The sequence below is a fragment of the Balaenoptera borealis genome (genome assembly GCF_965194805.1).
Source record: "Balaenoptera borealis genome assembly, chromosome: 4".
Lineage (NCBI taxonomy): Eukaryota > Metazoa > Chordata > Mammalia > Artiodactyla > Balaenopteridae > Balaenoptera > Balaenoptera borealis.
Genome location: NC_138861.1, coordinates 6,287,923 through 6,305,759, shown reverse-complemented (window position 1 = coordinate 6,305,759; position 17,837 = coordinate 6,287,923). Strand labels below are relative to the sequence as shown.

Sequence of the window (17,837 nt, the reverse complement as noted above, 5' to 3'; positions counted from 1 at the left end):
AGGTCACTCTTACAAGTACAGTTGATTTTACAAACTATTAACATAGAAACTCATGTGCTCCAATATTTTCACAATTGATTTTTCTTCTCTCTTTGTCTATATTATCCTGCACAGCAAGTCCCCATACCTCAGCACAAACAATAAATTTTAAAAGTTGTTACGGTGTCTACCATGTTCCCACACAATCAACATTGTGCAAAACACTAAACAGAGAATTGATTAATTTGCAAATATTAAATAACTGCTTACTTTTGTACAGTAGAGTACTTGGGCTACAAGTACTACCAGCACTAGTCATAGTGGAACAAACATGAAAGGGTGGCAATGCCAAGATTTAGGAGGGAACATCATACGTAATTTTTTTTTTTCTTTTTAACTTTTGGCAGTACCGCGAGGCATTTGGGATCTTAGTTCCCCGACCAGAGATGGAACCCTCACCCTCTGCAGTGGAAGCGAGGAGTCTTAACCACTGGACCACCAGGGAAGTCCCAATACTTCTTAAGTGATGAGAAGTTGTTCCAGTTGAATTAAAAACAGGATCAGTTAATCACAGAGTGGGAGTGATAGTGACACTGAGGGAAATGCATGCGGAGTAGAAATGGAAATAGCATCATTCTAATGTAAAAGAAAATGAATCTAAAGAAACTGGTCCACTAGATGTTTAAATACTTTTTCCCATTTTTTTAGTAATAAGGTTTCTTGGGAATTATATGTATGGAAGACATATATTATATTATATTATATTATATTATATTATATTATATTATATTATATTATATTATATATATTCTTCCAAGACAACCCATATCTTAAAAATAACTGTTATATTGAATTATCAGTGTATATTTGGGAAAAGAAAAAAGAGAAGAAAGAGTAGTTAGCCTTAGGTTCTGTTTTGCCAAGATTCTTGATGTTATTCGTCTGTATCTGGAATCAGGACAAAAGGAAGGTTATATGCAGCCTAAATATTTATAGTAATTGCAAAAAATGTCCTAATTCTTGGAGCATGCCAGCGATTATTCTGCCATTTCCTCTGCATGTCTGTTTAAATGCCATGCTTCTGGGAAGGAGGTAAGTGAGCAAGTGTGAAAGCGGGGGAAATACTGCAGATAACAAGCTGCAGAAGAGGCAGAGGGATGATGAAATGAGGGTCAGGAGTTCAGGGAAGTCATGCTCGAGTCAGGAGAGACAGAGAAAACTACAATCCGACAGCAAAAGAAAAACATAACTTTAAAGTTATGAATAAAAAAGAAAAATGAAAATAGGAAAATTATAGATTAAGGGAATGTGTACATTAGCTTGAGAAAAATTCAATGCAAAGAATAAATTTCAGGGGAGGCAATGAATTGAGTGTAAGGTGAGGAAAATGATGCTAAACCTGGGAAGCATGACTTTTTATTTCCCAATAATTCAAATCAGGGATTTTCCTAATTTTATAACCAAGGTTGGGGGGATTCTATGCCATGGAAGGGAGCACAATAGATGAGAGAGAATTTATTCATTTAGGCAAGATTCAGTAATCATAGAGATTACTACAAACTAGGCAATAAATCTGGATCTTAGTGGATACCTTCTGCGGTCAGCTATGTCCTCTCCTCACTGCCTCTGTTGTCCTTAAGTCTTCATATACAGGTTCGTTGGTATCTTGTATCTACTAGATTCTGTTTAGAAACCAGCCTTCACCAGGGCAGAGAATACACCAGTGACATCAGCCTCTTCCATTCATGTGGGTAAAAATTACTTGTGATCCTCAAATGTATATGCTGGTGATCAATTACTAGTAAGCATATCTTTACTATCTAGAAACAGGCTCTGGAAAATCTCCACTACAATAGGAGAACCTATAAACCTCTGGAGTCACATCAATCGCAAGCTACCCTGCCCCTATCCCCACCCATGGAAATAAAACAAACAAACAAAAAAACAAAGCAACATAAATATTGCGCTGATCCAGTCTATAAGCCTGGGCTTGTGCCTGAGAGACACAACTTGTAACTATCTGTATGACAGATGGAAAAATTGTAGTTGTTGGATGAAGGCAGAATTAGATGTGAACTATAATGTTAACCCTTTCTAGATACTATACTTTAAAATAATAGTTTTCTCCTCTAAGGTAAGGATAAATTTGAGAATAAACTCTTAAACTGAGTTTAAAAATACATGACAAAAAATCACCATCTTAAGCATTTTTAAATCTACATTTGAGTAGCGTTAACTATATTCGCATAGTCGTGCATTTTCACTGGAAGCACTGAAACTCTAAACCCATTGAACAACTTCTCATTTAACCCTCATTCCAGCCTCTGGCAACCACCATTTTACATTGTGTTTCTATGAGTTTAGATATCTCGTATAAGTGGAATCATAAAATATTTGTCTTTCTGTGACTAGCTTCTTTCACTTAGCAAAATGTCCTTAAGGTTCATCCATGTCGCAGCATGTGGCAGGATTTCCTTCTTTTTTAAGGCTGAAAACAATCCCATTGTGTGTATAGACCACAATTTACTTATCCATCCATTCATTGCTAGACATTTGGGTTGCTTCTACCTCGTCACTATTGTGAATAATACTGCAATGAACATGGATGTCAAATATCTCTTCAAGATCTTGCTTTCAATTACTACGGGTATGTACCTGACAGTGGAATTGCTGGATAATGTTGTGATTACATATTTAATTTGTCGAGGCACTCAATTCTTTTTTCCATAGCAGCTGCACCATTTTGCGTTCCTACCAACAATGCACAAGGTTTCCAACAAGAGTTCCAGTTTCTGCACGTCTTCAACACGCTTGTTTTCTGTGGGCTTGTTGTTCTATTTTGTTTTCTTTTGTTTGATAATGACTCTCTTATAGCTACGAGGTGATATCTCATTGCAGTTTTTATTTGCATTTCTCTAAAGGTTAGTGATGTTGAGCATCCTTTATTATGCTTCTTGGTCATTTGTATATTTTCTTTTTAGAAATATCTATTCAAGTCTTTTGTCCATTTTTGAATCAAGTTGTTTCCTTTTTCTGTTTTTGAGTTTGGGGATTTATTTATACATTCTGGGTGTTAACTCCTTATCAGATATATGATTTTCAAATATTCTCTCCCTTTGCATGTTTCTTTTTCATTCAGTTGATTGTTTCCTTTGCTGTGCATAAGTTTTAAAACTTGATGTATTCTTATTTGTCTATTTTGCTTTTGTTGCCTGTGCTTTTGCTATCATATTAAAAGAAAACTTTGCTAAGTCCAATATCATGAAGTTTTCCCTTTGGGCTTCCTTCTAGGAGCATTTACAGTCTTACATTTAGGTCTTTAATCCATTTTGAGTTAATTTTTGTATGTGGTGTAAGGTAAAGTTCCAACTTACTCTTTTACATGTGGATATTCAGTTTTCTTCTTTTCCTAACACCATTTGTTGAAGAGACTGTCCTTTTCCCATGTGTGTGGTCTTAGAAGTCCCGTTGAAGGTCATTTGACCATATGTGTGAGGGTTTATTTCTGGGCTCTCTATTCTTTCCATTGGTTTATATGTCTGCTTTATGCCAATACAACACTCTTTTGGTTTTTGTAGCTTTCAATTGTGTTTTGAAATCAGGTCGTGTGAGGCTTCTGACTTTGTTCTTTTTTTTAAGTTGGTTTTGGCTATTTGGGGTCCCTTGAGATTTCATATAAATTTTAGGATTTTTAAAATTTCATATTTCTGCAAAAAATTTCATTGGGATTTTGATAGGGATTACATTGACTCTGTAGATCTTTGGGGTAATATGCATATTTTTAACAAAATTAAGTTTTCTAATTCATAAGCATAGGATTTTTTTCTTTATTTGTATCTATCTTAATTTCTTTCATCAGTGTTTTGTAGTTTTCAGTGGACAAGTCTTTTGCCTCCCTGGTTAAGTTCATTCCAAAGTATTTTATTGTTTTTGGTGTTATTGTAAATGAGATTGTTATTATAATTTTTTTTTTATTTATTCATTTATTTATTTATTCATTCATTTATGGCTGTGTTGGGTCTTCGTTTCTGTGCGAGGGCTTTCTCTAGTTGCGGCAAGCGGGGGCCACTCTTCATCGCGGTGCGCGGGCCTCTCACTGTAGTGGCCTCCCCTGCTGCGGAGCACAGGCTCCAGACGCGCAGGCTCAGTAGTTGTGGCTCACGGGCCCAGCTGCTCCGCGGCACGTGGGATCCTCCCAGACCAGGGCTCGAACCCATGTCCCCTGCATTGGCAGGCAGATTCTCAACCACTGCGCCACCAGGGAAGCCCTGTTATTATAATTTATTTTCAGATTATTCATTGTTTATAGAAACAAACTTATTTTTTATGTTGACTTTGTATCCTGCAAATTTGTTGAATCTGTTCTAATAGGATTTTACTTTTTTTGAAATTTAGGTCTTTCTACATATAAAATCACATCATCTGTGAAGAGAGATAATTTTGCTTTTTCCTTTCCAATTTGGGTGTTTTATTATTTTTTTTCTCGACTAATTTCTCTGGCTAGGACTTCCAGTAATACGTTCAATATAAGTGTCAAGAATGGGCATCCTTGCCTTGTTTTGATCTTAGAGAAAAACTTTCAGTCTTTAACCATTAAGTATGATGTTACCTATGACTTTTGTGTATGGTCTTTATTATATTGATGCAGTTTCCTACTATTTCTAGTTTTTTGTGAGTTTTTATCATGCAAGGATATTTAATCTTGTCAAATGCTTTTTCTACATAAATTGGGATAACCCTATGATTTTTGTCCTTTATTCTGTTAATGTGGTGTGTATTTTCTCTTCTGTCACTACCACATCCTCAGTGCCTATTATATCACCTGACCCAAAGAGATGCTCAAAATATATTCCTGTAATTATTAAAATTATAAACATATCAAATAATAAAACTTCACCTTCACATTTCATACCAAACTCTTCCTCTAAAATCTAAAATTTGCTTATTTTAGCTGCATTTATATGACAATACAGGTCAATCTAATTCATGTGTGTATTTCAGGCAGATACAACTGTAACTCAGAAGCAAGTCAAGTAAGATTTTCTCTTTCATATTTGCAAATGGACTTGAAGCTTGGTTGAAGTTGAATTAGTATCCAGTCATCCATCTTTGTCAAAGTATTTCATGAAAATATTAAGGTTGGGGCAAATGTAATGATATTTGTAGGAAAAAAATAGGAACTTCTGTAATAGATGAGGTGGAGAGTGTTGAGAATCCTCAGCTCCGGTTTAATTAGGATGGATTAGATGTTAAAATGATAATGAAACAAGGGAACTGGAACTATTAATTGTACACAAAGATAGGTAATAAGGCAGGTTGTCTGTGACCTGAAACTGAGGAAACAGCTCTGTGAAGTCAACCAATATTATTCTGAGACATATATTGTACAACTGAGTGAAGTTGTCACTTGCCTGGAGTAAGTATATAAAGTGCTGTGCCAGTAATAGGGCCTGATTTGGAGTAAAAATAAATAAATAACCAAATAAAACATTGTATTATGTGTGCACTGAGTTGTTGCTTAAGTCAAAGGTATCTGATTACTTTAATGTTTTTTCATAAATTTTCTTTACTAGTTTTTCTTGATATTTTATGCTCAATAGTAAATATAGCAAATAGAACACGTTAATCTTTAAGGCTCATTTTAAAATGTGTTATTTCTTTGTTTATAACTTTTCATTTCTTTCTTCTATTTCACTGGCTAACAGATTACTTTTATTTATTCAGTGTAAAATGTCCTCATAGAACTATTTTCAGTAATTTAAGCAGTATTCTGTAAAATAAATAATATTATTAAGCTTTTTGGCTACAGTTTTATACAAAATTTAGTAATATTGTATTGTTATTCATAACTGATATGCACCATTGAAGATAACTTAAGTATAATTGTTTTCATGTATAACTATAGTGTATGTGTTCTAAATTTCTGTGTCTATGATAATTACATTAGCTTAATCTCTATTTTTAGGAAAAATAACTGTATTCTGTACATAATATTTAAATCCTATAGTGCAGAAATATTTATTCTATTTGCCACCAGTTTTCTCCTGTTAATAGATGAAAGATTCCTTAAATATATCAATTAGTGTCTGTTGATTGTTTTTCTTCATAAAGCAAGATATTATAATTTTTTAACTGACAGGAGGGAAGGTCACATTGATAAAAACTACTTTGCCAGTTTCTTTGCTGCTCCTCAGTAAAACCACTCAACAAATATAGTAAACTCACTAATAGTTGCTAGTGATTACGTATTTGATAGATTACTCAACACAAACACTACTATTTAGTTGTTTAAAATGGGCATATAAACAGCTTCTATGTAATAGCCATATTTTGTATATCAGCCTGGAAACTTGGGTCTATATTTTCTTAATTTTTTGAAATCTTATAAGTTGTGTTTGTGTCATGAACAAAACAGTGGCAAAGGAGAACTGAATATGTATCCATGTAAGAATAACAAGTATTATTTTGTCAGTGTAAATTTGGTTTAAAAGTTCTAAACTTTAGTCAAAGTTTAAAGTATGTATTCTTAAGTTATCTTGGTTTGCATTCCTCTCTCCTACATTTACCGAGGATAAGTACAGACTGAGAATCAGTAAAATACTTTACAGAGTAAGGTAAGACATCTAAGTTCATGTCAGGAAGTTGAAACGTACGAATCAAGGGGCATACTGCTTACTCTCAGATAATACATTTTCTATCCACACTATTCCTAGATGCTGATATATCATTTTTATTCCTTAACCATTCATAAAATTTTAAATTAACCATTTGTTGGATAAATAATTAGGCATAATTAAAATTCTACTAATCTTAAAACACTGCTTGATCATGTAAGCAATTTAAATGATTATAACGAATATAGCAGGCTTGGAATAAATTTACCAGATGATGGTGATGCTAATACGTTGACTGTCAAGAGAAAAGAATATTTTAGGAAATGTCAAATTCAGTGAGAAAATGTTCAGACTTTTTCATTCTTTCAGCAGCTATTCATCGGGCTTCTCTTACTTGCCAGTTCCTGTCAAGGAGATGAGGATATAGCAGTGAGTAAAAAAAGGAGGTCAAACTCTCCTTTAGGGATAGATAACAAATACATAAATAAGTAAATATATATGTTTCTAGATTGTGTTTACTGTGAGTCAGAAATTCACATTACATTCTGGATATCGAAATTGTAGAGCCTAGATGTTTTCTTTGAGGTGATAATTATCTAGTGATCAGAGAGAGGAATTTTTTAAAAAATAAAAAACTTTGAATAGAGTCAGAAAGAGCCTCATGATAGATTTCTACACTGGTTCAAAGAAAAGATGTGTCACAAGTTTGAAAATCAGATAAAGTTTATGAAAGAAGTAACATTCAATCTGCTCTTGAAGGATGGGTAGATTTTGAAAATGTTAAAAGGTACAGCAAATGAATGCATTGCTAAATACATGAATGCATTTGTTCAGTAAATGTATTGAACACTTATACTAAAGGCAGTTATCTGACTCCACAGAATACTAGTATGAACAAGTTGGGTCTTATACTCAATGAGCTAACATTCGAGTTTGAGAAGACATAATGTTGATGACTGAATTAATAAATAATATATCTTCAAATATTAATATATTCCATGAAAAAAGTAGCTGTATAAAGGTTAAGAGTTGGTAGTGTAGAGGGTTGCTAGGCAGAAAAAGGTAATTCCATAGGGATGGATATCAAAGACTCACCCATAAGGAAATCTGGGGAACAGAATTTGGGAAAAAGAGGCATCAAGTGTAAAGGCATTAAAATGGGTATGAGCTTCATATGTTGAAAGAGAGCAAGAATGCTACAATGATTGAAACTCGGTGAAGATAAGGGAAGGAGTAGTTTCTGACCTGGAAGGTGTGTGTGCCTAGTGATAGGAGGACCTGTGGACAACAGTAAGGGATTTAGGTTTTTTTAAATACAAAATGGAATGCAAAGTTTTAAGCAAAGAAGGGACATAATGTGACATATATATTTTTTAAAATAACTATAGCTGAGGTTGTGAAATGCAGTTTGAGTTAAGAGAGTAAGTAAAGAGATCAGTTAGGCAACCAGATAATCGTAGATGATAGGTGATACCTAATATAGATGTTCATAGGCCATAGATGATGGTAGGTTGGAATAGGTGTGTAGCAATGATAAATAAACCACAAAGTTCAGTGAGATCTGTGCTGTCCAATTTTAATTGTATGGGAGGTTAGAGAGGAATTAAGGCAAAACCAGGAGTTTTCATTTAATTTACTAGACAATAGTGACTCCTTACAGGTTTTTATTTTGTTATTGGTGATGGTGGTGGTGTTTTATTTCTTCTTCTACTTCGTCTTCAATACAAGTCTTGATTTTTTGAAGAAAGTTGTCACATGGGATATTATTCATACCTTGCTGAAGTTAAATTCCATGGAGTTTGTATAATTCTTTTGAAATTCCAGTGGCCAATTGTGAAATTCCTTGGAAATTGTTTAAGTAGTTACTTTCATCATAACAGTTTAGGCCTAGCATGAGTTGGGGAAAGAAGCAGAGGGCTTGACAAAACCAGACTACTACTTTAAAAAAGCAAGGAGGCCAATTCTGAAATTCAGCAGTTTGGGCAAAGCACAGTACTCAAAGAAGCAAGTAATTTGTCATCAGTTTTAGGTAGATAGTAAAGGATAATACGCATTTAACTAGCTGTTGCTCACCTAAGTGAGTGGAGTAAGCAAATATAGAATACAGGCTGACAATACTTGGAAATGTGGAGATCAAATATTTTATGTCAGGGAGCAGTGTCCTTGGAAAGTACCAGTCAGTGATTCTGAATGTGTCCTAAAGGCAGAAATTTAGTTCCTAGTAGAAACAGCCATAAGGTTCATACTGGACTGAGATGATTCTAGGCACATTACCTTATTTTAGTACTTATTACATTGTATAGTAATGGTTTAGTTGGGTTTTGTTTACAGCATTATATATTATTTATCTTTGTATCTCTAACCTCCAGCATATCTGTTTCAGAGTAGGAACCCGATTCTCATGTGTTGAAGGAACACTTGGAAGGGAAGTGGTTTGGTTCTTACTCTGGGTACATGTGGGTAAGAGGAAATGAAATCCTTAAGTGAAAGATAGTGAACCATTACAAAAAGTCTAGAATAGAAGCCCAACACATAGCTCTAAAGTAATGTACGCAGGTCCGAATGATAGACAAGTTATCTTGGCTCAGGTCACTACAGGAGAATTTAATTTTGCCAGCCTAACCTAAGCTTATTTTAGGATGGATATTAAGAGGATGAGATTCATTTTGTTTAATTCCAGATAAATGCAAAACCTAGAGAAAAAACAAGCCTATACCTGAGGGGATCAATGACATCTTTCGTGTAGGAAGCCAGAGACGTCAGCTTTGTGTAACAGGTGTTGTGAGAGATTGATGCAGACACAACTATTTCAAAATCAACTCAGTTGCTGATATTTACCAACTGGTTTAAGTTATTGATGCTGTGATGACAGACTAATAATCTTCAAATCTCAGTGGCCTAAAACAACCAAGGTTTATTTCCTGCTCATGTTCCATGCCCACCATGAGTCAGCAGGTTTTCTCAAGAAACAGCACCAATAGGATTTAGGCACATAGATGAGAGAGAGAGAGAGAGAGAGAGAGAGAGAAATAGACAGGAAGATATTTGTTATAGGAATTGGCTTACACAATGACAGAGACCAAGAAATCCCATGATCTGCCATCTGCCAGCTGGGCAAGCAGCAAAGCTGCTGGCGTAATTCAGTCCAAGTCCAGAGACCTGAGAAATGGGGGGTCGGAGGTGGGGCAGGAAATGGTGTAAGTCCTGCTTTGAGTTCAAAAGCCCAAGAACCCGGCGGGCGGATGTCTGAGGCCAAGAGAAAATAGATGACGCAGCTCAGAGTTGAATTTGCCCTTCCTCTGCCTTTTTGTTCAATTCAGGCCTTCTGTGGTTTGGGTGATGCCCATTCACGCTGGTGAGGGCCATCTTCTTTACTCAGTCTACCAGTTCAATTCAACTGTTAATCTCCCCCGGAAACGCCCTCACAGACACACCCAGATATAATGTTTGACCAGCTATCTGAGCATCCCTTAGCCCAGTCAGGGTGACACACAAAATTGACCGTCACAGTCAGCAAAGGCCATTCAGCTCCTCATGTCCCCCAGGAGTCTAGGGTAACTGGAGCAGCCACTATCTCAAATGTTGCCCATTTCTTTGATAGAGAGAAAAGGGTGCTGCAGGATATTGCTAAGTTCTCAGCCCAGAAGTGACATGTGTCACTTCTATTCATAGTTCTTTGTACAGAAGTGGCTCCACTCAACCATCGGAGACCATGAAGTGAGACTGAAACACAGTCACAGGAGGAAGGGTGTGGTGAGTAGCAGTAGTAAATACAAAACAAGTATAGTGCGAAATCCTAATTTGTTACACAGAATTGTTTTCAGGTTTCTTTATTGGCAGCTTTTGCTTTTTGAAGTTCAAATAATTTCTGTATAATGTTAATAAACAACAGCAATACACATTAACAGAGGGAGTCTGCAAGAAAAGGAACATACATGTCTCTTTTGGTCCCTAGCATAGTTCCTCCGAGACAGCGCTAACACCATTCTTGGGAACAAACTGGGACAGATGCTCTGGTCCATATGCTCTGGATGGGTCTTATACACGGCGAAGGCTAAAAAGAGCAAGAAAAATCAGTAGTAATTGCTCACTTCACCAAATGCTTCTTTACTTCTCGTTCAACTTATCAGTTTGTACCTGTGACATTTTACTAATTTTTACTTGTGGTATTTTATATATACTTGTAATATTTTTCTATCTTAATTATATCATAATTTTAGTTATAGAGTTATTAATTGATATATTATTTACTACATAATATATTTGTATTATATATTATATACACACAGATGCTAGACTTTCCCATCCATTCTCATTGCTGGGCCTAATGTCTAGCAACTAGCTGTGATGTTTGACAAAATGAACTTTCCATCTGTCCAGATACATAGATTATTTCCACTTCTAGCAGTATATTTCCTTTCACGTTACAATCTTTCTGAACTTGAGACTTACAGTCATATTTTCAACATCCTTTTACATTCTGCTCTCAAAGATTATAATGTAAAATATGTTACTGTGTGTGCCTCTTTTGAAATTTGAAAAGACAGTTATTTTGATACTCATAACAAAATCACAAGTTTAAATAAAATACTGATGGCAGCAAATTCAAACAGTGATATAGATTCTAAGAGACAATTAACATAAATTTTGAAAATGTTGAAATGTAAATATAGTATTATAAAAGTTTTATAAGATCAACTCCCATACCATATTTGTTTTCATGTATTTGTTTAATACTTTAAATCCAGCAATAAACATTAAACATTTCTGTCATAAATCTCTTTATCAACATACATTTAAATAATTGTTTTGATACAAAGAACTCTAGGGTCCAGACTGCTGTACTCAAATTCTCATATGCAATACTAACATTGGCCAGTAGATGCCCTAAGAGATCTCCTAAACACAAGAACTCTAAAAATTAAAATCATCTGTTTGAGCATCAGTAAGTTCTTATACTTTATTTTCATAGTTCAATTACACTCGTGAAATGGCACAATATTTTTAGATTCCAAAGACTCTTAAGATTACCAAATTTTAAACCACCTCCTCAAACTTTGATTATTAAAATGATAGAAGAAAAGGAAACGTTTCCAGAATTGATTTTTAAAACTACAGTGAAGATAGCGATACATCTGATCCACTTAAATTGATTGCTTCTAATTTAAATAAATGTGGCCAACACTATAGTGTGTAAATATAACTCTAAGCTTAACTTAATCATAGAAGAAGATGAGGTTGAGTTCTAAAGCATTTGCTTGTATTATCTCACATATTTGGATTTTTCTGATTTTAAAACTACAATTTCTATTATTTTCTATAATAGTTATTAGAGTAGTGTTCTTCAAGGTCTACTAATAGAAGTTATTTTAATTATAGATCTCTCCTTCTAGGTTTTTTAACATTAAAGTTTACTTATAGAAAAAAATGTTACTCAGATACATTTGTTATATAAAACTGGGAAAATAGAACTATGTTGTTTTCTCCCTACCTTTAGTTTATAAAAAATTACTCCTAAATTTTTTTTTGCTAAGCCAAGGACTAAATGATTTTCTTCTAGGCTTATATCTTTATGTGTCATCCTCCTAAGGAATTTATCTGAAATTGTATAGATATGTGGCCATATAAAAATAATCTTTAACTTATTCAATTACCATTATTATAAAAATATTTTCTTTATCCATCATTTCTTTTGACACTCTCCTTCAGAAAGCAACACGTTTTGACACCATCCCTATAAGCCTGAGAATTCTGTGCATGGACATATTGGTGGATGACAGTTCTTATTGAAATTTTATTCCCATTGTTTTATTCCCATTGTTTTCCCAGACTAAGATATACAAAGTCCTGTTTTACCACACCAAAACAGAAAAGAAAAATACAGCTCTGGGAGAAATTCATAGTTATACCCCTTGGAAGTCAGAGGAAGCACGTCTATAAAGGAGCTATTCAATTAGGAAGATAAAAGTACATGAAAGCTTGAAAACTAGAGTAGATAACACAAACCAGAGTCTGGCAAATCTGTCTGTCAATGTTCATTCCCCTTGACATGCTTATATAAAGAGCTAGTTGCATTTTCCCCTTCAATTTAAAAGATAAAACTTATAAAGTCAAGTAACCATGTTTATCAAGAGGGAAATATTAGGTTTACAGGTTTTTCCACACTCGGCACCCTTGGCACATACCTTTCCTTGTAGGCTACAGTGATCCTTTTAATGTCCATCAGTATTTAATTCTGGATTCAAATTCAGAATCTGAATTTGACCCCAAATTATTGATGTTAATTATTGGCAATAATGAACCTTACGTTATTGACTACAATGAACAAATTTATTCCTTTAAACCCAAAATAGATTGCTCTGTTAAATGCTCTAGGTTTTAGCTTTTTAGTTTCACAGCCTTTCTTGAAACGTTCTATCATTTTTCTATTTAATATTATCTCAATACAGATTGAGGTCAACCAATTTCTTAAACGTGTAACTTTTACTCATGTTATACAATTGCCCAGGTTCTTGTGGAATTTGTAAAGCCCTTTTACACAGTGGGAATTAAAGATTTCATAAGTGCATCGATCTGAGAGTTTGAGGGATAAAGAGCTATATACAAGCTTTAGCATAATATTTCTGAAAAAGATCTATAATCATTTATGAAATATACCATTTTGTTGGTGAGTTCATGATTAAAATTTGTAAAAATAGTCTTTCTTAGTGTATCTCCCTGTGTGTTACAGATAATACTAGTAAGAAAAGAACTATCATCTTCCATATTACTCATGATAAATGTAAAAATCTCTTATCCAAAACCAACACAACACCTGCACTATGGTAGAGAATGGAGACCAAAAATTTAACATAATCTCAATTTTCAATATATAATGAGAGTTTTAAAAAGTAAACTAATAAAACCTCATGAAAACTATGTAGTTGATCAGAAATAACTCTTAGGTAGAAAATGTGTATGTGTAACTCAAGTGGTCTTCAGTCTGTAGCTTTATGTATTGGTATTGAGGTTTTGATTCTTATATGTATCCCAAGTCTTATGTCTACATTTTAAAGAAACACACTTGAAAATCCTCATCAGCACATACTTTCCCTCCAACACCCCATACACAAAGTGCATTTAAGATCGCAAATCCACGTTAGTTAAGAAATTTATATTTAAATGAGTTGTATCAATATTCCATTCCATGACACAATATTGTATTTAAATATCCTATAACACAGCAGATGTATCACTAATAAATGTTTTATTAAGGAAATAAAAGATAGGGAGAGAGAGAGAGAAAGGCCCTAAGGGGAAAGAGTTAGGAAGGGGGAGGAAAGGAGATAACAAAAATAAGAAAAACAAAAGAGGAGGTAAGGAAAGGAAAATATATTTTCAGGTGTCGAATAGTCAAATAATATTGTAAAACTCTGTGTATTTAGCATGTGGAATTGAATTACAAGGCCAAAAAGTAAGTGTACATTTCAGAAATTCTCTTTTTTCCTGAGAACTAATTGTTAAAGGCAGCATCGACTCTTTAGAACATGTATCAGGAGAAAGCATAATCATAGAGAAGTCCACGTTGCAGAAGATTTGAGGTCTCTATGTGCTTATGTTGTAAGCTTGTTGCTCTCTTTAGTTAAAGAAGGTTTGGTCATTATGCCTATGATTTTTTCCTGTCCTGGTTTTTTAGGATTCCCCAAAATTAAGAGGGATAATTACCTAGCACAAAGTAGTGAATCTTTGCTTTTCAAAAAAGCATGTTCTTAATTCTCAGCAAACCTTCGCATAATTGATTCAAAAAGAAAAATTAATAACACACACACTGTTATTATCTGTAGAGTATTTATAATTCTAATGTACTACAAATACATTAGAATAATTATAATTTGAAAAGGAGCTTGGAAAATTTGATGACACTACAGGAGTCCAAAAATAGAGAACTGAAAAGCAGTATGATTAAAAGGTAAATCTCTCATACAAGTATAAATACACACTCACAAGAAAACAACACAATGAGCTTCATGATTTCTGTGTATCACATTTTAATATGCTCATGTAAATTACTTAAATTAAAATCCTTTAGTAGATGTTGGCCATTGAGCCCTAAAGACATTTCCTTGAGCGTATTTACTTGATATTTTAGTCATCTTTCCAGTGACAATTTACAGCTAAAAATCCATGTAATCACTTTCTGCATGCCTTGCATCTTATTGTTGTTCTACAGCTGCCTTGAATATCCTAAACAGTAATTATATGTGACTATATGAGTATATTGTAATATTGCTTATATAAAAATAAGTGACTACTTTAACAAACCATTCAGTCCTCTCTTAGTTTCCTCTTGGATAGGTAAAATTTATTTTCTGACCTCTTAGCCTCAACCTTGGCCCTAGTCACTCATCCCCTTTCCACACCCCCCAAACAAATTAGCCTAAGGTACTATTTTCATAGTCTTAGTAACAGATGCCAATTTTTCCCACCTAAGGAGAAAGTTCTTAACATAGTGAATTCCAATATAAAAATTTCTGAAGTTTTTGAATTCTAATATAGAATCCCATAATGGTGGATATGTAGAGGACTTTAAAGATAATTTAGTACAATCCCCAGATTTTACCAGTGATGAGTATGATGAAAGAATAACTTGCTCTAATTGGTCACACAGCCAATTAGAACAGAACAAAAGCTAGAATACAGTCCTCCCATTACTTTTCTGCATGCATACATCTCTGTGCATGCATACCAAAATAGTTCTATTTTTTTTTCTGTTTTTTTTCTTCTTTCTTTCTCTCTCTTTTAGGGACAATGAGAAAAATGGTCTGTTTTTTCTTTCCACATTTGAAACGTAGGTCGGTTTTCCAGTTTCATCCCCTCAGGTTTTTGCTTAGCATTATGCTTGCCTTAATTGAATTCATAGCCAAAAGCAATATGATCACTGAAATGAACTGAAAAATAGTGTCTATTAAACAACACATGACACAGGCTTTGGTGGAATTACATAAGAGTTTTTTTATAATGTACTCTATATATTTCCACAGTGAACTTTTAAGTCTTCTCTGACATTTTGGCAGGTTGGCATGAAGCAGACCAAAATATGTCATGTGACATTTCCAAAGAAGTAAAGCACATGTGCTTTGATCTGCCTTAAAACAAGCTATTCAAATGGTTCCATTGTAATTACAATTGTAGAATGACCCTCTGTTCCCAAATGTCATCTTTCATGCCCTACTATGGTGTCAGAAGCCATTATTAAAATCACTTTGGGAATTGAGGGGCTTTCAGAATATGTGTGTGTGTATACATGAGTATGTGTGTGTATACATGAGTATGTGTGTGTGTACATGAGTGTGTGTGTATACATGAGTATGTGTGTGTGTACATGAGTATGTATGTGTGTACATGAGTATGTGTGTGTGTACATGAGTGTGTGTGTATACATGAGTATGTGTGTGTGTACATGAGTGTGTGTGTACATGAGTATGTGTGTGTGTACATGAGTGTGTGTGTACATGAGTATGTGTGTGTGTACATGAGTATGTGTGTGTAGGGAGCCGTGCAAGAAGGCATGACACTTGGTGTTTATATATTTACATAAAATCAATAGTCGTCACAGGAAAATAAAACATTGCAGATTACCTGGAATACAAACATTACGGTCTAGATGTGTTGGAAGGATATTCCCAGGAACTTGAATATTTGGGAAAGAAACTGACAAATTTGGGAATAAATTGGATACAGAGTACAAAAAAGAAAGGTCTCTCAGAAGCAAAAATAATATATTCTTCTCTCTCAATTTTGCTCCTGTTTAAATAGCTATTAAGAAGGTATTTGAGTATATATGCCCACAAAGTAAATATGCTTCCTGAAATAATTTCTTAAACATTGCAGAAAATCAAATTTATTATTTATTTTTCCTGATAGGAAAATAAACAAGTGAATTCATTCCATCAGAGTCCCTGAAAACACTCAGGAGTGAATCCAGCACAAAATTATTTTAGACTTCAGGAATATGACGACACATATATGTATGCATTTGGATGAAAAACAAGGTGTTGAATGTTACGAAATTTCTTGAATAAACATCTTTTTATGAAAAATGTTTTATCCAACTTAAGAAAACTTAGGCTTAATTTTATTTGCTCATTTCTTTGTAAAAGTAAGTCCTGATGGCTGTAGGTGGGACATGGGATAGTATGTGAATAATGACCCTTTGGGATGATTGATCATTTCAATTCACAAAAAGTGTTTGTTTACAGGGTTAAGCAGTCAGAAATCTGGCGTGGTCCCCTCCCCACCCCCACCCCCCCCCCCACTCTCCGCCCGGTTCTCTTTCTGTCAAGGGCCTTAGAGTCTCACTGGGACAAGATTCATCACATACACTGAGAGAATTGCTAAAGGCTATGGAATGCTTCCAGCCTACCCCATCTTCCATAGAACAATTGATACATTAGACATAATCAACATTGCATAACCTTCAGGATTTTGGCAGTGGAAGTTGAATTTGAGAACTCTCACTTTTTTCATTACTAAATGATGCTTTTAACCCTGGAATCTCCAAATCCATTTAACGTGACAATGTATTTAAATCATGTCAATGAGAGAGAGGGTTCCACAGATTTTACAGGAACACATATGAAGTCTGATATATGCTACGCAGCACTCATATAAGAAAAATTAAGACAGCATCGTTTACGAATGGTAAGTACTGCAAGCTTTCACATTTTCTCCAAGTGCTCAAAGCATTTTTTTTTTTTTTTTTCCCTCCAGAACAAGTTTCTGCTGCAGTGACTTCCTCTAGCAGTTTCCTGAACCGAGGAAAGAAGACGGAGCACCAAACCCATCCTTTCCAGTAGACAAATGGCAGGGAGAAAGAGGGAAGTTTGGCCAGGAAGATCAAAAGGACTTTTTTTTCTTTTTCTGACCGGTTGCACGGATTCCTTCGGTCCCCTGATCCCCCGTCCTTCTCCACGGGCCCCTAGCCTGTCCTCTGCTCCACGGGCCCCTCCGCCCCGTCTCCTTCCGGAGCTGCTAGCTGAGGTCTCCGGAGTGCACGGGAGCGGCCGTCCCAGCGAAGGCAAAGCTCAAGCAGCGCCGAAAGCATTCGGTTTCTTCAGGGCTGGTTGTGACGGATCGTGAAGTCCAGTGATGCCACGCCGGTCCTCAGCCTGGATTCCGTCGCCTCCACTGCCTCAGCGGACCCCAGTGCAGGGGCCGGCCCCGCACCGCCCGGGGAGGTGAGATGCAAAGTCGTTACGTCAGATG

At 35.0% G+C, this 17,837-nt stretch overlaps 1 protein-coding gene across 1 annotated transcript in view; it reads left to right on the top strand.

Annotated features, from left to right (window-relative positions):
- Positions 1–2,873: 2,873 nt before the first annotated feature.
- FSTL5 (follistatin like 5) overlaps positions 2,874–17,837 on the top strand; it is a 771,595-nt gene continuing 756,631 nt past the window's right edge. Inside the window, exon 1 of the mRNA XM_082391660.1 lies at positions 2,874–17,809. The gene's annotated coding sequence lies outside the window, so the exon portion shown is untranslated. The remainder of the gene's footprint in view (positions 17,810–17,837) is intronic.